Source organism: Ambystoma mexicanum, chromosome 6p, assembly GCF_040938575.1.
Source record: "Ambystoma mexicanum isolate Mex_15411 chromosome 6p, UKY_AmexF1_1, whole genome shotgun sequence".
In the NCBI taxonomy this organism is placed as follows: domain Eukaryota; kingdom Metazoa; phylum Chordata; class Amphibia; order Caudata; family Ambystomatidae; genus Ambystoma; species Ambystoma mexicanum.
This window is the reverse complement of record NC_090935.1, coordinates 238,453,708-238,478,005: the sequence shown is the minus strand read 5'-3', so window position 1 is coordinate 238,478,005 and position 24,298 is coordinate 238,453,708. Positions and strand designations below refer to the sequence as shown.

Sequence of the window (24,298 nt, the reverse complement as noted above, 5' to 3'; positions counted from 1 at the left end):
GTGAGATCCCACAATGCTTTGTACTGTCACTGTTTAAAGTGAATCAAATGCGATTTCAATTTGCAGGATGTTCCGATTTTCCATGCTCCCTTGTAATGTTTCATCAGTTGTGTGTAACGACCTTTGCTTATGATGTTTGTTGTGCCCATTCACAAATGGGTAACTCGGTTTAGTTATACTAATTGTTACTTATTGACCAAACATGGCTGCTAGTGGAGTGCTATCGTGAGAGGGGCAATAGTTTCACTACATGTCTATAACCTTTGAATTGCACCCATATTTTGGGTCAAAACGTTATAATTTGTCAATCATTTTTTGTAACTGCCAATGTACATTCTTATAGACCTAGAAAAACGGTGCATTGGTTAAATGGCCATCAGAAGAGCGATATTGGAAAAGTTTGGTAAGCATGCTGGTGTGAAGTTTCTGGTCCTCTAGCACCGGGGTTCTGCTCAGGTCATGTTGTAGGCATGGTCTTTCTTTATGCGCACAGTTTGTCGTGTACTGTGGTGTCTTAAAAAATGTGCCCAAGTCTACGCTCAACCGATTAGTCAGTCAAAAAAAGTGTAGCTGAACTATGAAAAGCAATTTTACAATAAGCACACATTTCTTTGCATTAACTACTGAAGCAGATGCACGTTGTGCACACAAGTCGGTTCATTTCACATGTTACTTGCGTAATAAATTATGGGTACATAATTTTTAAAAAGTATCCAGAGTAATCGTTTAAAAAAATCCCTATCTTTTTTTTATTTTGTTCTGTTTGGAGCCCTTGTTTTCTACAGTTGGGTGATGTTCCATACTTGGATAATGCTCTTTAACTCTTAACATTGGGATGATCGGATTCACTTTAGTTTAAGCCTTGGGCCATGTTTGTGTATGCTGCAGTGATGCCATCAACATGGTTTCTAATGGACTTCTAGATGTTAAGTGGCATGATAGCATAGCTAAGATCTGTGTGCAACAGCATGGGTTCGTGCCATAGCTGGGTCCACTCGGCCCTTTATTTTTCTGGAGGAAATCATGTTTCTGTTCTCTAATTTTAGACAAAAATGTAATTGCATATTTATTTTTCGCTTAATGGCGGTCTTCAAGAGCGAGACCGGGGTTTGAACCATGTTTCTTGGCATTGTCTTGTTACCAAAATTAGCATGTTACCCTTGGGCTATCCTCACAACCTGTAATGCTCTCTCCAGCCAGTTTTCGATTTCAAAAATGTGTTACAAATGGACGGTTATCGCAATTGGCGCCTTTTAAAAGGTTATCGCAATTGGCGGCTTAAAAAGATAGTTTCATCAGGTTACACGTTTTTAGTGCTGTTTCTGGTACCCACTCTAATGAATCTATTTGCTGCTTGTATTTTTGAGCACCTGCTAGCTAAACTTAAGTGCTCATTCTTGAGCCAGGAGTTTCTCATAGCTCAAATTGATTATTTTCCTCATGGCCAATGCTACCTGTATCTGGTCTTTCTTGGTACTCCACTGACTGCACATGATTTTCTGCACATAATCTTCAATCCAGAAATATGGTTTACAAGCAGTTATGACACATGCTGTTTAAGCTAATGGTCAATAGGCTCACCTATGTGCTCTTTTGCTCTGCAAGTAGGTTATTGTAAATATGCTATAAATGCACCTTCTTACCTAGACCTGTATTCGTTGGCTTCTCACATCTACACCGAAGAAAAAAAGTTGTTTATGACCATTAGCTGTAATGGATTTATTTTGATTGGGGAGTTCATTAAATTGGACTATATTTAAATGCAAATAAGATTGGCCCAATACCCAACTTGAAGCACGAATGTATGTTAACAAAAGTTATCACATAATTAGGTAGTGGACCAATCCCAAACACCCCAAGGCATAACCTATATTCCTTTTTCAGCATATTGAAATTTGCATAGGTGATCTTTGCCTTTGCCTTACTCTGAAGCTGTTAATGTTTGAAAGGAACACTGTGTAACAGTAGATGTGCATAGATCATAGAGACATTTTTCAGGTTGCAAGATACTAGCCAGGCATGAAAAGTCGCATGCTACCTCAATTCTATACGAACTGGCACACCACACGTTTCTTACTTGCCAAGAGTCCATTATCGCTAGCCAATGGCTAGGGGCTAATGCAGATTTTGAGCCACTGACATAGATTGTGAGTAGATGTGAAGTGTTAATAGATGTTCATGCTAATAGAGTATTTCGAAGGGATTGTGTCCTCCGACGTATTCCTTATCTTTGATGTTACCCATCCCAGCTTGCTGGCCTCGGAATTTCTTTCAGTAGAGGGCGCTGCGCGTCAACGTCCTTAGAGTTGATGTCCCTCTACAGCCTCCGCTTTGGCGCCGACGTCACCGTGCGTATAAATAGACTCGCACAGTGTTCGTGCTGAGTTCCGTTTTTCCACGCTTTGTTGGCCTCGGAAACGTGTTGCTCAGTTCTTTCTTCAAGAAGATTCAGACTTATTCTTCGAAGATATCATCTTAATTTGATGGCTTCTTCATCTGAACCATCAACCCCTCGGTCCGGCTTCAAAAAGTGTTGTGGCTGTGGTGAGAAAATGTTGTTGACCGATCCTCACAGGATCGGTTTGTGGTGCTTGGGATCGGAGCATCACTGTTCGGAATGAGAGAACTGTATGTCCATGCCGGTGAAAGCCTAAAGGAGCGTAAGGGGAAGCTAGAAAGAGGTAAGACTCTTAAATCTCTTACTCCTCAGATGTTTCTTCGGCAGAGTCGACACATTACTACTTGTATTGTTGTGACCAGCTGCCCAAGGGCTTGGAGCCCATTATCAAATAAGTAAACAAACAAACATTCGCCTCCTCGTCATAAACATTCCCGTTCTAGATCTCGAAGCAGTTCCCATCAGTCTTCGAGATTGAGACACTCTAAGAAGAGGCGTCATAGATCTCCCTCTCCCTCTTCGTCTTCTGTCTCTCCGAAAAGGGTCAACTGCCCCACGAAACACCGCTCTCCAGCTACGTGGGAGGAATTCCGTAAGAAAATGCTTGGCGTCTTCGCGAAAGAGGCCTTGCCCCCCCACAGACGTCTAAAGGTGATACCCCGGATGAAAGACCCGAAAAAAATCAAAACGCCGCGAGTCGTTGCACCCGGCGAGAGAAACTACCCGAGAGCGTCATGAACCCTTGAGTAAAAGCAGTAAGACCGCGTCATCAATGCTGTTGTCGAAGGTTTCTTCGACTCATAAATCTGCGTTATCGACGCCGTTGTCGAAGGGCCCTTTGATGCATAATCTGTTGCGTCGACGCCGTCTTCGACGCCACTGTCGACTCTGATAAAGAACAGACCTACAACTGTCACTACATCTCAGACAGTAGAGATGTCGAGAGTTGACGACCTCAACATTTTCCCAACCGGTGACCACAAATTCGGCTCCTTCTGCTCTAGAAATGGGTTTTAAACCACATCCTAGGTCTGACTATTTTAGAGCCTTGTCCTCAATATGAGGAAGATGAGGATTCCCACTATGAGACCTTTTGGTTTACAAAGGACCACTACACCCATACCAGAGGAATTTATCTCTGAAGAGAACAGGTTGAAGGACCTTCAAGACTCCTGAGGCACGTCGTTTAGATTCTCCAGAAGTAGAGTTTGCTAAACCAGACCCTGGCGAACATGCTGAGACCCCTTATAGGGTTCTGGTGGCCAGAATAATCGAATTCATGGGGTTGTCTACACCTACACCCTCTTTTCAGCAGGATGACCTTATTGATATTTGAAATAAAGGTCCACAGGAGGATCCTGTTGTCCCCTTTCATTCTTCTCTGCAAAGAAAAAATATGCAAATTGGGAAACTCCTGAAGTTATCCCTGCAGTTAACAAGAAACTGTCTGCTAAATACAGGGTATCTGCTACAGATCCCGAATATTTGAGCAAACCTCCAACTCCAGAGAGTTTGGTTGTACAAGCAGCAGCTTCATCAAACAGTAGATCTGCATACCCTACTATTGCACAGGATAGGGATGATAAAAGATTTGATGCTATGTCAAAAGTGTTTTCAGTATGTAGCATGGCGCTTAACTCTATTAACACCGCTTGCAAGATTCAGCCATACGCTTCGGGAGTGTGCTTCATCAGCGGCTGACTGTCTCCCAGAAGGAGAAGAAAGGGAAGAATTTTTAAACATCAAGGATGGAAAAGATGCAATGTGCGAGTCCCTTCAAACAGGCATTTATTCTGCTGACAATATCAGCAGGGCCATGGCGGCAAGTACCACAATCCGCAGATTTGCGTGTTTTGCGGAAGTCTTTTTTTTTTTTGCTCCACATGTACAAGCTAGACTTTTGAACATGCCCTTTGACGGCACTTCTTTGTGGCTGTTGACAGCCTGGAGAAATTACAAACATCCAAGGCAGCAGCAAAATCTCTTGGGGCTGCAATCCGACAGACTCCGAATCGCCCCTCAGGAACATCCTGGAGGGGGTTGGTTCTTTTGCTTTTACTCCGCATTCGGAAAAGGTAGAGCACAGCTAGCTCAAAGGGGCCAGAAACGATTCACCCATGGTGGACGGGGAAAAGGTACAAAAACCGCAGCAGCAGGTTCCACTTTACCCTCAGCAGCTGCATCAGCCGCTTCTAAACGCCTCTGAGGTCTTCCCTCACAAGACACCAGTAGGGGCAGGTTAACTTAACATCTGGCAGAATGGCAGGCTATTGCGTCAGATGCTTGGGCATTGGAGACAGTTGCCCAAGGTTACTGCCTGCCCTTCCTACACACCCCTCAGTCATCCACCGGGGTACAACTCTTTGAAGTTTCCAGATCCGCTCCTTATGCAGGAGATTGTAGGCCTGCTAGAGAAAGGTGCCATAGAACTGCTACCGGTAGCAGAGAGGAACAGGGGTTGGATGCTTATTTCCATGTGTCAATACATCTCAAACACAGAAAATACCTGAGGTTCGCAATTGGCAACTCTCATTATCAATTTCGAGTTTTGCCATTTGGGCTGACCTCCGCCCCGAGGGTCTTCACCAAGCTAATGTCGGTAGTGGCTGCAAGTTTAAGGAGGGAAGGGATCCACGTCTACCCCTATCTGGACGATTGGTTGATCAGAGCAGTATCTTCGGAACAAGCTCAGATCCATCTGGATTATGTCTGCCACTTCCTTCACAAGCTGGGCTTCTCCCTCAACTTGAAGTCACAGATGATACCATCACAGAGACTCCAGTTCATTGGAGCAGTCCTGGACACTTCCCTGGGAATAGCCTCGCCACCAGAAGTGAGGGCTCAAGATATTCTGCAGATGGTCAACAAGTTTCAAAATGCCCAAAGTCTTCCAGCCTTCGACTTTTTGAGGTTGCTAGGCCTCATGACATCCTGCATTTTCCTAGTGCCAGAGACTCGCCTGAGAATGAGATCCCTCCAGTGGGCACTAAGAACCCAATGGTCGCAATTCTCAGGAAGAATGACAGATCTCCTTCAAGTCCCGGACATAGTGGCTCGAGATCTTCAGTGGTGGGCCTGTCGGGGGAACATTTTGAAAGGAGGACTGTTTTGGCAACCTTGGCCGGAGATAACGGTAGTCACGGATGTCTCACTCACGGGGTGGGGAGCCCATGCCAATGACTTGACCATCAGTGGTCGTTGGTCCCCATCGGAATCCAGACTACATATCAACCTGTTGGAGCTGAGAGCAATCAGACTAGCGCTGAAGGCTTTTCTCAGTACAGGGGGAAAATGTCCAGATGACGGACAACACAGTGGCCATGCACTACCTCCACAAAAGAGGAAGCGTAGGATCACTGCCACTGTGCAGAGAGGCAATGCAGCTCTGGTTTTGGGCAATTCAGGAAGGAATCTCTATCGGCAGTTCACCTAGGCGGAGAGAAGAGCTTGACGGCGGACGCTCTGAGCAGGCAGAGTACAGTTTCCCAGAAGTGGGAGCTAGTTTAGGAAGTCTTTCAAGAGATCTTCGCCCTTTGGGGAACCCCTCAAGTGGATCTGTTTGCCACCAGCATCAACAGGAAGTGCGATCAGTTATGTTCAAGGGAACTTCCCCGTAGAGGAGCTCTGGGAATTTCCACTCCTGTACGCCTTTCCTCCAGTCCCTGTTATTCCTCAAATGATCAGGCGGTTTAGAAGATTCCGGAAAACCATGATCCTAATTGAACCACATTGGGCCAGGAGAACGTGGTACCCGGACCTTCTGGACATGTCCATCTGCCCTCCAATTCGTCTTCCGCAAAGGATCTTTTCTCCCAGAAGGGAGGTCCGGTTCTCCATCCAGACATCAGAACCCTCAACCTTCACGCTTGGTTTTTGAAAGGTTGAGATACAAGGATTGGGATCTCCCGGATGATGACATGGAGGTGTTGCTTTCGGCTAGAAGGCAGGCAACAAAGACTTTATACCGCTTCCGTTGGAACAAATTTTGCAGCTGATGTAGAGAAAAGAATATTGAAGCCTTTTCATGCAGTACACTTATGGTGTTATCCTTCTTATTGTATTTAGCAAATTCAGCTCTTCAAGTTGGTACGATCAAGGGCTACCTCGTAGAGCTGTCAATCTTTAAGCGCTCTACAGAAGAGCCTTCATATTTCAAATTACCGCTGGTAGTCCAATTTCTGAAAGGGTTAACTAATGTTTTTCCCCCCAAAGCCTTTCCAAGTTCCATAATTTCTGAAAGGGTTAACTAATGTTTTTCCCCCAAAGCCTTTCCAAGTTTCATTGTGGGACCTAAATCTAGTCCTACATTTTCGGATGGGTACTCCTTTTGAACCACTCCATTCTTTTTCATTAAGATTTCTCACTCTTAAAACAGTCTTTCTAGTGGTTCTAAAATCTCACAGAAGAGTGAGCGAATTACAAGCTCTATCTTGCAAATCTCCTCATACAATCTTTCATAAAGACAAGGTTGTCTTACAAGTGAAGCCTAATTTTCTCCCAAAGGTGGTTTCTGAATTTCACATTACTCAGAAAATAACTTTACCTTGGTGCTATCCTCCTCCCCACCCATGGAAACAGGAAGAGGGGTTACGTAGGCTGGATCCAAGGCGTGCCTTGAGTTTTTATATCAGCAGACTTGCTAGAATAAGACAAGCAGACCAACTGTTTGTAGGTTATACAGGACACAAATTAGGGATGCCAATCACGAAACAGACAATTTCAAGATGGATTATTTTAACCATTCTAGAATGCTACAAGTAGGCAGGGAAAGAGCCCCCTCAACATCTTGGGGCCCATTCAACCATGGGTATCGCAGCCTCTTCGGCTCTCCAGTGAGGGGTTCCGATTCGGGACATATGTGCGGCTGCCACATGGTCGTCCACGCATACAATTTACAGCCTGGATTCCTCCTCTAGCCAGGAGACCAGATTTGGCAAAGCTGCGTTACATTCTGTACATTCTTAAAGGGAATATTAAATTTTACTCCCACCTCCTCTTTCACAGCACTGCTATGGGAGTCTATCAAAGATAAGAAATACGTCGGAGGGCACAATCCCTTCGAAGAACAAGTTACTTCTTACCTTGTAACGCTCTTTCGATGGGATGTTCCTCCGACGTATTCCTTATCGCCCCTCCCATCCATCCCTGCGGTAAAACTTTCCTTGTGGTTGCAGCTTACGCTCCTTCAAGGTCAATAACCAATTGATGCACAATTAATTTCAAGCTTCAAAACGGAACTGAGCAACGGACGCTGTGCAGTCTATTTATACGCACGGTGAAGTCGGCGCCGAAACGGAGGGTGTCGAGGGACATCAAATGGAAGGACATCGACGCCAGCGCCCTCTACTGAAAAAATTTCCGAGGCCAGCAAGCTGGGATGGGTAACATCAAAGATGAGGAGTACGTCGGAGGTACATCCCATCGAAGCACGTTTCAAGGTAAGAAGTAACTTGTTCATTAATGTGTCTCCTTGTCCAATGGGCGTGGCACTTATATGGGCTCTATGCCCCCCCGCATATCCATTTAATAATATCTCCCTCCTTGCCCTTACATCTTCCTAACATGCACTGCCGTTTCGCCTCATTCAAGTAAGCACCCAAGGCCAAACTTCCTTCTTTAACCTTTTCTATCCGCCTGCCTCCCTTTAATCTTTCTTCCATCTTACTTTCTCCCACGACCCGCACGCTCAGGCTTTGAAATGCCCAATCATTCTGCAACAAAACCTCCATCAGTGAACACCGCCTTCTTCCCTCAACCGAGCTGGCAGTTGGCATCACAGAGACATGATTACTCCTTGACTCTTACTCCTGCTGCCTTCCATACTGAATCTCTTCTTTCACCCTTCTGTTGTCCCAAGAGCAGCATATATTGGGCTGTTGGTCAGCCAGGCCCACCCCTGACTGCCTATAACCCCCTGACTTTCTACCTCTCACATGAATTTACTGTCACCCAACTCCTTCCACACATCCTATCACCATCTATTCCCACCAAAGTCTTTTTTTGCTCTCCTGGCCTCCCCAACATTTTTTCTCACAGATCAACTTGAACCCCCCCATCTATCTTCAAAGGCATATTAAAACCGGACTTTGCAGCCCCTTATCTTACTGAAGTTGATCATTCACCATGATCCCCGATTCTTCTAAATCGCCCTACTTCCCCTCTCACCCCCAACTGATTTGCTTTTCTTTCTCAACCCCTTAAGCTTTCCTCTATTTACTACTCGCCTTGCTACTCTTTCCTCCGCTTCTCCTCAGAAATTGAAAAACTTTGATACTTATAACCCACCTAACTCTCCCTACCATATCTCTTTCCTTGTCTTGTACCAACTTTACTACTTCCTCTTTACTGCCCCCACCCCAGATCCCAGATTGTGTGAATTGGCACCCATTCCTACGGGCGCTAATCTTTTTGTACTATTTTTCCCTGCGGATGGTCAATGAGATTGCACCTATTATATCCTCATTCAAGGTTTGTCACTGAGATTCGTTTCACCTGGTAAGAGGTGGCAAATGGCCCATAAGTTGTCAAGAAGTGCTTTGCTGACGCCTGCAGCCTTACCCGCTTGTCTCTTGTCTCCAACTATTTTAAAGTGCTTGAACGTCCTTTTTGATAGGCAAGTTTACTTCTAATTCCTCACCTTGACTTCAATTGTGGCCAGGATTAACCTGCTCAACATCAGCCAAATCTGCTCCCTGCTCACTTCACCAAATCCCTCATACTGACCATTGTGCTTGTTCACCTTGACTACTATGCCTCCCCTGATTCCTTCTTGCCGAGGTTCTTACCGAGGTTCTTAACATTTAATGTGTAACCTCTAAAATCTTATTTGCTCCTCTCCAAACACCACGTGAATGACTGTTGCCTGTCAGTGAAAAGTCTCTCTAAATTTGTGCTGCCTTTCTGCAAATCACTGCATTGACTTGTGCCCACCTACTCCGCTAACGCCTTCTCACCGTACCTTCCTCCAAACACCCTCCACTCTGTCACACAATCTTTTTGCTTTGCTTCCTTGTTTTCTGTCACTTTGGATCTGCCCTCCTTGCTCCTTTCCACTGGATTGCCCTTCAACTTCACATGAAAAACGCACACTCTTCACTTCTTCAATTCTTCACTAAAACTGCTCCTCGTCAATTTTGGAGAACACTCTACCTACTCACACATCAATCCTCCTACCAGACCAACTTTCACATAACTCTTTTGTAACTTCTACATAAATATTCCCATCGAACAAATGTCTGTACGTGTACTGTCTCTGTCCTCAGTTAATGTAACCTGTACATTCCTATGTTCGTCTCCTGCCTCAATTTCCCTGCTGAGTGTTTCTTGGTGAAACACTCATTACCTTAAGTAAATAAACATATAATTTGGATGCCTCCAGTGCTCCAGATAGGATTTTGAGGTGGGAGTATTTTACGCATGATTTTCAAAATTTGAGAGTAAATGCAATTTCAAGAGAGTAAATATGCGTTTTCCCTCTGCAAGAGTGAAACGTATCCAACACATACACTCGATGCATACGTAAAATCAGACCCGTAGACCAAAAGAGTTGTAGATCAAAGTTGTCTGGCTTGTGCAGAGCCCTTCACTGCACAATCAAACGGCACCTCACTCCACATGATAATGGCATATATCCTCCCTGAACATGCTATCTACTCCTCTTGACGCATACGCTTCTTTCTTACAAGAAATGCAATAATGAAGAATGACAGTTGACACAAATTAATCAGTGCTGGAAATTGACAAAATGTACTGTGGACAAATGCACCCAATTTATTTTTTATTTTCCTTCCTCTCACCCCCTTTCCTTATTCAGCCTTACTCGAGTACTTCCTTGCCAGCCCCCACCAACGCCCAACAGTGCTCCCCTGGCATTCTGCTCAGTTTTTGCTGTAATAAATCAAGTACCATTCAAAATGGGATAATAACTGTCAACAGTGCTTAAAAGCCGAGTGAATTTGGCTAAAAGTGCTTTTTAAGAACACATCCTTTTCCACATGCTATTGGCATAGCCTCCATACACATGCAGCAGCACATCTCTGCACGTGCTAACTGAGCATCTCTTTTCTGCTTGTGACACTGGCACATGGCCTCCCTGCATGTGCTAATGGCAAAATATTCTGTTCCCGAGTGGACCCGCATGTCTCGTGAAGGCTAATGGAACAGTTTATACCTGCATGTGGTAACGGCACATCCCTCATGGTGTAGCCCAACTGCAAGTGAATGACCTACTACAGCCAGCATAACTTTATAAATTATACATTGAAGAGCATGTTTGGAATGGGACATGGTGCAGCAAGTAAAGGGATAAACGCAGATGTGTTGGCTCCCGCCCCTTTCTTTCAGTACTATGAGGGGGGGGAGGGGTAGGCGGCTTGTGAGTGAGCAGACCTCCCTCCCATGCAGGGACACAACAAAACTTTAATTTCAGGGGGAAGGGGGCTAAGTCGGAATGGCACATCAGAAAATCGGCTGGGGAAACTTGGAGTCTCTGCCCCCACTGTCCTACCCCTCTCACCCCATGGTCTGGTATGGGGTCCAATTGTCGAATAGTATATTTTAAATCGCAATATGCAGAGAGGTGATGGTAGTCTTTCTTGAAAGTAACAGCTTTAAAGTTTTACTGCGTTTGTTAAAGTACATTTTTCTCAACAAACGGAGCAAAACTTTAACACCGCCAGTTTCGGGGAAAGGCTTCCCCTCACCTCTCAACAAAATACAAGTGCGCACATAGGCTAAAATTTAGGCGGGGGCTAACCCTTCAAATGCTGGGAGGGGCACTAACTTCAAAGACGATGGAGGAGTGGCAAACCTACTTGTGTGGGGGCATGTAACTTGATTACTAATTGTAATAAGACTATTCTAGGGCAGCTTCAATGTTACAATGAGTTAACTGCTCTCTCCTTTAAGTCTGAAACACCCTTTTCTTGCAGATCCTGATGGTCTTTGAAAGTGTGAAAATGGCAGATGGTGTACAATGAAAGACTCCATATCATAGCATGACGGGACTTTGCAGAGTGTGGGGCAGTACTCTGGACAGCCCGAGCAACAGGGCAGAAAATGTAATGCTTTTTCTACTGCAGTCCGCTATACTGAAATCTCTGGTGTACTGACTGGCTGGTGAGGCACTCTGCCTGTCAAATACAGTGTTACGAGACTGGAGGAGATGGGGAGGGGGGCAATGCAGCAATAAATGCAATTCTATGCAGCAGTATTTGAGCTAGTAGAAGAGCACCAGGGTACACCAATATGTCCCTACACTTACTGTCCTTTTGTAAGGTTGTGTAAAGGTAATCATTTTTATGATGCTTGTGTAATCTGCTTAGATCACATGCTATGCATAGGCCAACATCTAGTGGAAGCTGCGGAGTATTAGTTTTTCGAAAATGGGAGTCGAAATAGGGTGTGCCAGTAATAGTATCCCTCACACATGCGGGTCCCTCAGATTGTTTTTTTCCGCCATCGTGAGCGATCACTAAAGGTAAGCGGAGTCCATTTTTGGTGTACGCTGTTGCAATGTATTAAGTTACTGTGTCTTCCTGTCCCTTTGACGCCATGATTCGACACAGTAAAGATTGAAGAAGACTTTGAAGCTGACTGTCGGACGAAGACTTTGACTGCGCCACCCGGCCTTGGAAGGCCCTTTCGGCCTTACAGTAGGGAGGGTGGACATTAACATGTATATTCCCACCCTTTACCATAGTCGCCCAGCTGCCTACATACATTATGGAGCGTACTCCTTTTAAATTCTGCCCCTCTTGTAATAGGAAGTTCACGTGGGTCGACAAGCATAGGGTCTGTAACCTTTGCTTGAATAGAGACCATGACGAGGTGCATTGTCAGGCGTGTAAACTGCTCCGACCGAAAACCCTCAAAGACTGGCGAACAAAACGTGGGGCCCATCACGCCATGCAGGCCTCAATAGACGTCGAAGGGGCATCCAACGACGACAGCGGCGCCGTCCCTTCGGGGCGGCGAGGGTGACGGGGAGCCCCAGCGTTCCCCAGTGCCAGTGCCCGATCCTAGTAGACAGGCCAGCGGTCCTGTTATGGGGAAGACACCCGGCGGCAAGGGCACCACACTCCCCCACAAACACACCCCACAGTGATGCGAGTAAGGTTGCACACAGAGAGTCGACGGTGAAGGGCAAATAATCTGATCCTTGGTCATCTGGGAACTCAGAGCGGTAGCCGCATGACAAGCCTGTTAAAACGAAAGTCACACGACTCGATACTCCCCGTCCGGCCAAGCGATGGCGAAACACGCCGCGCAAGCCATCCCCGCCGTTGAAGGTCAACCTACATCCGGAGACAAGTCCAGGGAGTCCTCCTTAACTACCTCTTCGACCCGAGCTAAAAAAACATCTTCCAAGAGCAGGGACCATAAGGGGAGAGACCACAAGGGTCCCAGTTCCTCTAGGGAAAGGGACCCTTGACGAGGAGAAAATTAAAAAAACAACTTAAGAGTATGCCCTTTCAGGATACTACTCTACAGTCGGAAGACATATATCAGCCTGAACCTATTAATCTTGAGGAAGAAGAGGAACATACCCCCTCTATCCCCACTCCTGCCCCCACCTACCCAGGGGTAATACCCAGTTCAGCCAAATGGTCTGCAGACAACATTGACCGAGTCCTGACTCTCATGACTTGTCTAGCAAATTTCTTTGAAAAACATCCGCAAGTTCTGCAGAATTTGAACACCACGCCTCCCACTACACAGGCGTCTACTTCCAACATAACACCTGCAGCCTCTTGGTCCCAGGCATCGGATGTACCCTATAAAGAGATCGCTTCCCTCTATAGAATTGGCGGTTGAACCACCACACAACTTCTCATGTCTCCTATGATCTTTATGATCAGGATGTAGGGGATGAGGAATACTTGGAGGAGAGTGAACCCCCTTATAGGGACATTGAGGGTTATGACGATGGGGAAGAGGACTGAGTCGACGACCAAGACCAGGAAGACTGAGTCTGTAGTTTTTGCAATGGACTCTCCAGACTCCCCTGTTGATAACCAGCCACTATTTAATGATATACTAATAAGGGCGGCAGAGCATTTTGGCATCAAAACACAAGAGGTCCAACAGGACAGACCTTGCTGAGAATATGTTAGCCGATAAAAAAACCGGCAACCCAGTTTATCCCCCTGCTCAAATCGGTCCACAGTAGGACTCAACCTTCCCTAGAACAACCTAACAATACCAGGGCAGTAAACTCTAGAATCGAAAAGCTCTTCAGATCGGCACCTTCTGACCCCTTATATATAAAGGGACATCTTCGACCTGACACTCTGGTCGTTACCACCACCCGAAAAAAGAGCTGGTACCCCCTTGTCCTCCTCTGAAGCCCCTCCAGACAAGGAGAGCACACAATTATATGCCATGGACAGGAAGATGGCGTCCACTGCAGCATACCAGGCGCGTATAGCAAACAACTCCACCTTGCTATCCAGCTATGATTGCACAAAGTGGGATGAGGTAAAGGCACTAGCAGAGTCAGCACCAGAGCCACGGAAAGCAACACTCTCCCTTCTGGCTGCCGGAGGCAGAGCTACAGCAGGCGTCCTCTTAAAGAATAACTTTGATGCAGCTGACCATGCTGGACGCGTGATTGCAAAAGCCACCATTCTAAAACGACATGCCTGGCTTAGACAATCGGGGTTTAAACTTGAGACTCAAGCTACCCTACTGAATATGCCAGTGGAGCAAAACATATTATTTGGGAAGGCAGTGGAAGACGCCTTCAAGTCTGCAAAAGACTAATACGAGACCCTCAAATCACTTGGTCAACTGACTAATAGACGACCACAAAGAGGTGGTAGTAATTTTCGTCGCTTTCGGGGGCAAAGCGTGCAAAGAGGAACAGGCTACAACCAAAACCAAGGTTGTTCTTGGAATACAAATCAACAAGCCACCCAGGGTTACCCCAGGGGTCTGCACAGGGCGCGGGGGAGAGGCTCCCCCACCAGAGGTGGAGGGACACCCTAAAAGAAGCAAGGAAACGAAACACCAGGCACTGCTATTTCTACAAGTGAAAGATTTGTCATTTGGTGCCAATCTAGACAAATTAACCCCATAGTGTATGCCATCACACATTCTTACTTGCATGCTCCACCTGTTGGATTCATGGTTGCTCTTTAATTCTGTCCACCTAGCCGCTTTATCTGCATACACCACCTCTCAAAGAGATCATGGTGGAAAGTGCCAGTCATCAAAGCTTTCATGGCGAGAGTGAAAAGAATACATCCTCCGGTCTCTAACCCCCTGCCTGGTTGGGATCTAAACGTAGTGCTAGCAAAACTCATGGGACCCCCATTCGAGCCTTTGGAACAGGCTACCCTTAGAGACATTACCTATAAGACTGCCTTCTTGGTGGCTATCGCTTCCATAAGAAGAGTCCGAGATCCAAGCATTGTTGATGCAGGATACCTTCTTTGCCATAAAGACAAATTGGTTTTACGCACTCACCCTAGGTTTCACCTAAATTTATTTCTAAATTTCACATGAACCAGTCTATTGAGCTCCCGGCCTTCTTTCAAAAGCCAACTAGATCAGCTCAAATCAAACTCCACACACTAGATGTGAGGAGAGCGGTTCTCTACTACGTAGATGAGACCAAACTGCTTAGGAAAATGGATCAACTGTTTGTCTCCATAGCTACAGGCAGACAAGGAGAACACATTTCAAAAAGAGCAATCTCCAAATGGATAGTCAAATTTATACAATTATGCTATTCATTATCGGACAAGACACTGCCTTCTACACCTAGAGCCCACTCTACAAGGGGCACTGGGGCTATGTTAGCTTTTCTTGCAAACGTACCATTAGACAACATTTGCAGAGCTGCTACATGGAGCTCAGTTCATACCTTCACTCAGCACTACTGCATTGACACACATTCCAAAACAGATAACACAGGTGGGACAAGCGGTTCTAAAACATCTATTTGCTGCTACTCCTTCTCGCAACCCACCACCTTCGCATCACACTGCTAGCTAATCTATGCATAGCATGTGATCTAAGCAGATTACACAAGCATCAGAAGGAATACATTACTCACCGTAATTGTATTTCTGGTGCTTGTATCTGCTTAGATTCACATGCGCCCACCCTTCCTCCCCTGAGAGAAGGTGCATAGATGTTTATTTGAGCTTTACATAAATGTACAGATCTGTTTGGTAACTCTGTACTCCCAGTACTCCTCATGCTACCTCATGTAAAAAAAAAATACAATCTGAGGGACCCACACACGTGAGTTATCATGGGTACAGGGGACGCCACAATAGGGATAGTATTACTGGCACGCCCTATTTCGACGTCCATTTTTGAGTTTCGAAAAACTGTAATACTCCACAGCTTCCTCTAGATGTTGGCCTATGCATAGCATGTGAATCTAAGCGGATACAAGCACCAGAAATACGATTACGGTGAGTAATGTATTCCATAAGCACTTGAAGTCTGGGTGAGATAACAAACACACTTGCGCTAAACAACAAAGCAGGGATTTTGGCACGGCCACCTTCTTCCACTCTTTACTTGGAAGGTTTGGGTGTCAAGACCTACAATAATATTGTCCTATAGAGTTTACTTGCAAAATACACATTCCATAGTAAAGCATCATGACAACATGTAAATCTTTCTAGCAGCATGATGGGCCAAAATAATCACTGTACCTTTTTTTTCTTTTTTTTTTTTTCTCTTCTCTCTCACACATCCTGAATGGAAAACTAGATCCAAAAGGCAAAACATCCTGATTTACCCACTTTATTTTCAGCGCTTTAAAAACACACAAGTTGTGCCAAAAAATTAACTTGGGTTTGGAGATTCGTCTCAAACCTCCAGCGTGTCATGTATGAATAAAGAATATTCAACTAAGGACATCAAAGCAAACATATCAAGTTATTAGACATTATGAGCATGAACACATTTTAAAAGGGTGCTTTGTGTTGCTCGCTTTAACGGTCACAGATTTGCAAGGTGACTTGTGGTCTTTCAGTTGGTTCTCCAGCATAGGGTCTGGCATGGATTCACATGCTCATGAATATTCCCCGTCGTCAGGCTGGGAATCCTCGGTAAAGAAAAATCAGTATCGGTTTCGTTTCTGATCTCTTTCGTAGTAGTAACCAATCACTGATCTCTGCGTCATACTGACCACAGCCAATGACTGCTCTCTACCTAAGCCCCGCCTCTGGCAGCCATCTTCAGATTTTTACCGCACGTTCAAGTGTTGGGAGTCCTCGTGCTTAGCTCTCGCGCTTTTACTGCGTGTTTCGCGCTTTTTCAGGTGAATTGTCACATTTTTTCGGTTAATCGAGCCTCATGCTCCACCGTTTCTACTTTTTTCCTATGCCCCTCAAGGGTGAAGATTTCATCGAATCAACTTCTTTGAGGATTCCAGAAGATTCGTGGCCTACTTCGAGATGGCCCAGGACGCAGGTTCGTCACCCGGACCCAAGCTGTTTCGCAGCTGCCCTGGATGCAGGCTGCAGAATGTGTTTAAGGAAAACGAACATTTGCGATGACTGTCTTCATGGGGACAAGACTCATGTAGAGAAGGACTGCCAGTTCTGCAAGAACTTGTCGGAGCGGACCATGAGGGACCGTCGATCCCGTCTCGCCAGCTGGTTGGAGAAGGGCTCAATGGGTGAGAAGAAGAAAGGGTCCGAGCGGGCTTCTAAGTCCTGTGCGGTGGCCGCCGAAGAGAGCTGAAAGGTCGGGCTCTTCGGTCGCCAGGCAGGGCGCGCCTTCCCCGGCACCGTTAACCACGAGCCAGCGCTCAGGTTCGGGGAGGAGGAAGTCCGAGACCCCGGGTAAGCTTCGGGAGAAGCCCCGTCCGATCTCAGAAGAGGGGAGCGAGGCGTCGCCCCTCCTCCTAAGGAGAAGGTCCGGGACGCACCTAAGGTGGTGAAGGCCCCTAACCAGCAGGCAAAGGCCTCTATCGAGGCGATCGCGGCGACTCTGGCCAAGCCGGCAGAGACCCCGCCAGCGGAGACTGCCTCCGGGACTAGAGTTTCCTTACCGCCAAGGAGGGAATCCTCTTTTCAGCCCATCGTCATGGCCACCATGATGGAAGAAGCGAGGAGGGGCACGGTAGCCTCCTCGAGCTCGGAGTCAGCCTCGGCGGAGGAACTGACAGAGGCCGTGAGGAATCTCGAAGTCCAATTCGAGAAGGTTCGATCCCGTAAGGAAGATCCTCGGGAGATAACGGAGGAAGACGACGATGGCGAGGAAGAGCAGCCTTCCCTTCTGGCGCAGCCGGAACCTAGGCCTCAGGATAGCTCGGCGGCCATTTTGTCTGCGATCCAGTCCCTATGCTCTGAGATAAGGACGAGATTACCACGGGCCAGGCCGGAGGACCCGCAACCTGGCCCGTCAGGAAGTCCTCAGAACAAACGACGGAGGACCCAACCCTCTCCTCCACTCGCCCCCGTAAGGCCTACGGTTCCCTCATCCTCCCACGAGTCGGGAGATGACGGTGCGATGGGATCGACGACGGGTTCTGAGGGTGACGAGATTGGCTCATTCCAAGCCATGATCGCCAGGGCGTCCGAATTGTTCCAGCTCTGCCCGGAGGAGCAGAAAAAGGAAGGTTTCCTCTTTCAGCCCCGGGAGGCCAAGAGGAAGACTGTCATCGCGGTGCCTCTGATCGATGACATCTGGGAGGAGGGCCTGTTGGTTCTCAAGAACCCCTCCACGGCACCAGCCAAAAGGGACCGGTACGAGAAGAAGTACTGGGTCCCCGAAACCGCTCCCTTGTGCCTCAGGGCCCAGCCAACGCCAGACTCGGTCGTCTCAGCGGCGGCGAAGAAGAAAGCGGCGGGGTCAGGAGCCTCAACGTCGGATTCCCCGCCGGACGGCGAGGGAAAGAAGTTGGTCGCCATGGGGTGGCGGGTCATTTCGTCGACGACTATCAAGGCGGCCAACGCCCTGGCGATCGTGGCCCGTTACGACAGGAAGCTCTGGTTTAAGCTGGACCCCATATTGGACTTCCTACCGGACGACAAGAGGTCCGAGGCCCTGGAAATACTTCAGGAAGGCGAGGTGGCGTCGGACCACGCCCTAACAGATATTGCCGATACCGGGTTCTGCCAGCTGGGCAACAGTGTTTGCCTACGACGACGGGGTTGGCTCCGGGCGACCGACTTCCGTCAGGACGTCCAGAACAGGGTGTTGGACATGCCGTTCGACGGCAGCAACTTGTTCGGGAAGGCGGTGGACGAATCCCTCCAAACCATAAAGACGGACACAGAGATGGCCCACACCCTAGGAGCCCTTCAGCAACGACGGCCCTTTCGGAGCTCTGGAGGCAGACAGGGTGCCCCCAAGGGATCCAGCGGTGGCTCGTCCTACCACCAGGCGGCACGCTCCTCGTCTCAGGAGGCCTACAGGGGTCGCGGCAAGCAGGGAGCGCCTCGCCGCCGTCTGCAAGGTGGCCAGCGCAGCAAGGCCACCACCTCCAAGCAGGACTGAACCGGCCGTGGTCTCGGGGCCCCCACCGAAGCACCCCGGTGGGAGGCCGGCTGACGAAGTTCGTCAGCGTGTGGAAGTCCATCTCCACTGACCGTTGGGTGCTGGATACCCTGGCAAGAGGGCACTCTATCGAATTCCTGAAGAAGTGCCCTCACGTTCCACCTGTGGCCAGGAAGGAAAGTCCCGTCCCGCAACTGCTATTGGAAGTACGGGCGATGCTCAGGAAAGGCGCCATCGAGCTTGTCCCGAAGAGACTCCGGGGCTCCGGCGTGTACTCAAGGTACTTCCTCGTCAGGAAGAAGACGGGCGGCTGGCGCCCCATCCTGGACCTTCGTCGTTTGAACAAATATATCGGGTCACAAAAGTTCAGGATGGTCACCCTCCAGCACGTACTGGGACAGCTGGAGGAAGGCGACTTTCTATCGTCGTTGGACCTGGAGGATGCATACTTCCACGTTCCCATCCTCAAAAGTCACTGAAAGTTCCTCAGGTTCGTCGTCCAGGGACGCCACTACCAATTCGGAGCACTGCCGTTCGGATTGAAGTCGGCCCCCAGGGTCTTTACCAAGTGCCTAGCACCGGTGGCGGCGTGGCTGCGCCTGCAGGGGATCCACGTCTACCCCTACCTGGACGACTGGCTCATCCGCTCAAGGACGGGGGAACTCGCCGTCGAACACAGCACGAGGACCGTCCAGCTACTCACAGACCTGGGATTCGCCATAAATTACCCAAAGTCCCACCTGGTGCCGTTGCAGGTGGCCCTGTTTCTGGGAGCGAAGCTCGATACAGTGAGGCGCCTGGCGGCACCGTCGGAAGAACGCACGAAGACCATTCTAGGCAAAGTGCAGCGCCTGCTAGCCACGGACGTGGCCAGGGTGAGGTCCATCAAGTCCCTCCTGCGGATGATGTTCTCTTGCATTTACCTGGTGCGCCTCTGCAGACTACGGGTGCGCCCTCTTCAAGAATTTCTCAACGCCCGTTGGATGCAGGCAACGGGCACCTTCGAAGACAGGGTCCCCCTCAACGAGGTGTTCCGGCGGCGATTCAGTGGTGGGGCGTTCGAGCGCACCTCACGGCGGACAGGGACTTTCAGACGCCGGCGTACCAGGAGACGGTGACGACGGACGCCTCCCTGGAAGGTTGGGGCGCCCACACCGGAGATCTCCACGCAAGAGGCCTCTGGCTCTCGGAGGAGAGGCTCCTGCACATCAACGTCCTGGAACTCCGAGCCATGTTCTGGGCTCTCAAATCGTTCCTCCCGTCGCTCAAAGGCAAGGTGGTGCGGATCTTCACGGACAACACCACGACAATGTTTTACATACGGAAGCAGGGAGGCACCAGATCCCCAGCCCTATCCAAGGAGGTAGAGGATCTGTGGCACTGGGCGGTCAGCCAGGGGATGTTCCTGGTTCCTTTCCACCTGGCAGGAGAAAGACACCATCGCCGACTCGCTCAGCAGGGAGCTGCGCGCGTGTCACGAGTGGGAACTGCGCCAGGATCAGGTGGATCAACTCTTCTGACGATGGGGCAAACCCCAAATCGACCTATTCGCAACAGCAACGAACTCGAAATGCAAGAGGTTCGCCAGTTTCCCCAGCCGAGAAGCATGAGCGATGCGTTCTCGTTCCCCTGGGAAGGCCTATACCTGTATGCGTTCCCTCCGTTGCCGTTGCTGCTTCGACTCATCAGCCAGCTCAAGAGGTCCCGGTGCAGGATGATCCTCGTCGCACTGGCGTGACCGAGGCAGATCTCGTTCCCGGACCTTTTGGACTTGTCAACGTCCCTTCCCATCAAGCTGTCGGCGGACGCGGACCTTCTCTCCAGAGAAGGAGGCGCCATCTTCCACCACGACCCGGCGTCACTGAACCTGTAGGCTTGGCTCCTGCAGCGCTAGAGTTTGGAGGCTACGATATACCGGCCGATTGCAGAGGTTCTCGCAAAGGCCAGGGCGTCCTCGACTCTCAAATGCTACGGTCATAAGTGGAAGAGGTTCTCTATCTGGTGCCGAGCACAGAAGATCAACCCCCTACGGATTAAGGCCCCTCAAGTGCTGCCGTACCTGCTATCGCTGGCAAAGGCTGGGCTAGCCCATGCCTCCATCAAGATTCATCTGGCGGCGATCTCCAGATATACCAGAACCACAAGGCGGACGTCCCTGTGGTCCCATTGACTGGTAAAAGAGCTTATGAAAGGACTGTTCCGGTCGTTCCCGCCGGTTAAGACCCCGGCCCGGGAACTTAACATGGTGCTGACCATGCACTCCGCACCGATGAAGTTTGTGTCGTGGAAGACTGCATTCCTGGTGGCCATTACCTCCGCACGACGAGTGGGAGAGATCCAGGCCCTGTCCTGCAAAGCACCGTACTTGACTTTCCATGCCTCGAGGGTGGTGCTTAGGACGCACCCCTCCTTTATGCCCAAGGTGCCGTCGAACTTCCATCTTAACGAGCCCTTGGTGTTACCTGTCTGCTTCCCGTCTCCTTCGTCGCCGGCCGAGAGGACTTTGCACTCGCTGGATGTGGCTAGAGCGCTGAAGTTCTACGTGGACCGCACAAAGAGTTTTTGGAGGACATCACAGCTATTCGTGAACTTTGGACCAGTGAATCAAGGGAAGGCTCTCTCGAAGTCTTCTATTTCCAGATGGCTCTCCGGCTGCATCATGCACTGCCACCGGTTGGCTAACCGACCGCTGCCAGGCCGTCCGAGAGCCCATTCGACCAGAGCGATCGCTGCTACTTCGGTGTTCTGATCTGGTGTGCCCCTGCTGGACATCTGCAGGGCTGCTACGTGGAGGTCGACGCACACCTTCACGAAATTCTACTGCATCGATCGGGATTCCAGGGAGGAGTCCAGGGTCGGCCAAGCAGTGCTGCGCAACCTGTTCGCTTAAGGTGAGCCTGGTGAGGAGGTAAGAGATGCTTAATGTTGAGTTGTTGTATTGCTTAATGTTGAGCCTTTTGTCACCCCCGTGGTTGTGCATGAGTGTACTGCTATTTATTCTGATATTCATGAGCATGTGAATCCATGCCAGACCCCATGCTGGAGAAGGAACAAGTTACTTACCTGTAACTGTTGTTCTCCAGCATGGGTCTGGCATGGATTCACATGCGAACCCTCCCGCCTACCCCTCTGCGGCTCTTCACTTGGTCATACTGCCACTTCACGTGCTACCAAATCTGAAGATGGCTGCCAGAGGCGGGGCTTAGGTAGAGGGCAGTCATTGGCTGTGGTCAGTATGACGCAGAGATCAGTGATTGGTTACTACTACGAAAGACAGATCAGAAACTAAACTGATACTGATTTTTCTTTACTGAGGATTCCCAGCCTGACGACTGGGAATATTCATGAGCATGTGAATCCATGCCATACCCATGCTGGAGAACAACAGTTACAGGTAAGTAACTTGTTCCAAATTCACCATCATGCTTAAAGGCTATGCTGCTGATGACTAAAATGCATTTCCCAGAGTGTCAGCCCCTCTGAGACACACAGGCTGCGTCCCTGATGACCTCGACAACACCATGTCGACATTCTAATAGTGCTGCAAATGCACCTAGAACAGGTCGGGAAGCACCACGACAGTTCACTACTGCAGAGCGCCAAGTTGCACCAAAATGACTCAATCGTATCTTTTCTTTATGCAAGCTAATCTGCGGCGCCATGTGAATCGCGTCCACTTTCCTAACGGGCTCGTCCACACCATAGTGCTTGTAATCTCTATCGACTACTGCATGCCCAGTTGTCGACACTGCATTGATCCTGTTGACTGCCCGCGTAGCCATTCACAGTGCCTGTACCACTCTCCGTCACCAGTACTGCCTTTTCCTATAACGCTACTAATGTGTCACTTTATTGCCATGCCTTTTGATTGCACCAACTATTGTCTATTGTTCAAACTGCATCTGACGCATTGCCTGTGCAAACTTGCTGATATGTCTGCCATTCTATTAATTGTGTTTAGGTATTACAATTATCTTTATATTCTATTGCATCAGTGCAATACCGCATCTAAGCCCTAACCGTGCTGACACAACTGCCTCACAACTGCATTACCTCATTATCCACAAGTTTGAATATTGCCCAGGCAACCAGTTAATCAACCCTTGCTGACTAATGCCACAGTCCTTCCAGACGGTTGACAGATTAGACCGTTGGGCGCAGTAAAGACCTCCTAACACTGTCCCCCTCTGCCTCTATCCGGCTGCATATCCTTGTTGTGTGATTGACACTAGCCTCTAATCTCAACCCGATTCACTAGTACCATCAGACCACCTATAGCCCATCTAGCCGTGCTACAGTGGCCCTGTTGACCGAGGCTTGCACCTTTTTTTTATACCTTAGTCTATTCCACTAGTTGGTCACTGCCCACTTCCGTAGCATCATGCACCCTTACAGGTATGCTACAGATCTGTCAACCAACAAGCCCCCTAGGAACTTTAGTCTGATCCCTCTCTCCTTATCCAGCACTCTCCCAGACTCCAGGTCTATCCCTCCTACTCGCTTCCTTCCTACACTCGACATACTATTCCCCAGCACTCCCCAGCCGAGGAGCTCTCCTACCAACCTCTCCAACACTAGGGCTGATCTTACCACTCGCCGGATGGCAAGACACCCTCCGCCTTGCCCACTGAGCAGCAGGAACATCCGACTCGCATGGCGACTATGTCCAGTAGGTTCTCTCCTGCAACTCGCATCCCCTCCACACACAGAAGGAGCAGTCTACTCGCCTACAGAACCTCCTACCTTGGGGATAAGATGCCCAAACCACAAACTACCAGCATAACGGCTAGGGTCTATCTTCTTGCCACTGCAAAAAAATACAACTCACTCTAAACCTAGTCTTCCTGAATATGACCTTCCCAAGCCCCCCCTACTGACCCCCCCCAACCCCCATATTGCCAACCAGTATGCAAACGCCTAACAATCAACTAGGGATCAAGGGAGCACTCGTCAACGAGGTCCCTCCCGGCACATGCTTTAGACATTGCGGACCTCATTGTGACAAACAATCTTGATTTCATTGCTATCGCTGAATCTTGACTACACGCTGCTTCTGGTCCGGCCCTTGCGCTAGCTAGCTATCCCAGATAGTTACACTATTTCTCAGAACTGATAGACCAACCACCAAAGGAGGAGGGGTTGATATCATCACCAAAAATACCATCAACATTGGAGAAATCCCAAACACAACACTCCTCTAGGACGAACTTCTCTCAGTGAAACTGACTAGGTCACCTACAGCTTCTCTTAACATTCATTTGATTTACAGACCACCCAGTCCACTATCATTTGAGGATGAAGTATCTCAGTTGCTTACAACTAACACCAAAACCATTACCTAAACCCTCCTCATGGGAGACCTTAACCTAGGTTTTAACGATCTCGCACACCAACGCTACAGCCATTGCAAACACTATCTCAGTACTAGGC

The 24,298-nt window shown here is 48.7% G+C and overlaps 1 protein-coding gene across 3 annotated transcripts in view; it reads left to right on the top strand.

Moving 5' to 3' along the window:
• The window catches only part of SMAD2 (SMAD family member 2), a 357,823-nt gene that overhangs the window by 57,966 nt on the left and 275,559 nt on the right, over positions 1 to 24,298 (top strand). The window lies entirely within an intron of this gene.